Below are 225 nucleotides of genomic sequence, written 5' to 3'. Positions count from 1 at the left end.
CCCCCCCGGTCACCGTACGCGATGAGAGCGCGGTGCGCTCGACATTTTAAGAAAGCAAACATAATTCCAGGCCGCGTGAACTCGCAAGTCCGCGAAACCCGAACGTCGCCGAACGACGCCGAGCGCCGCAGCTCTCGCTCGTATTGTTCCACGCCGAAAGTCACCGAATAATTCCGGAACAATACGAGCGGGAGCAACAATTTAGTATAAAAGCGCGGCGAGAGG

Source organism: Trachymyrmex cornetzi, unplaced genomic scaffold (assembly GCF_001594075.2).
Source record: "Trachymyrmex cornetzi isolate Tcor2-1 unplaced genomic scaffold, Tcor1.1 scaffold374, whole genome shotgun sequence".
Classification (NCBI taxonomy): domain Eukaryota; kingdom Metazoa; phylum Arthropoda; class Insecta; order Hymenoptera; family Formicidae; genus Trachymyrmex; species Trachymyrmex cornetzi.
The sequence above is the reverse complement of the archived record's forward strand: the minus strand, read 5'-3'. Positions refer to the sequence as shown.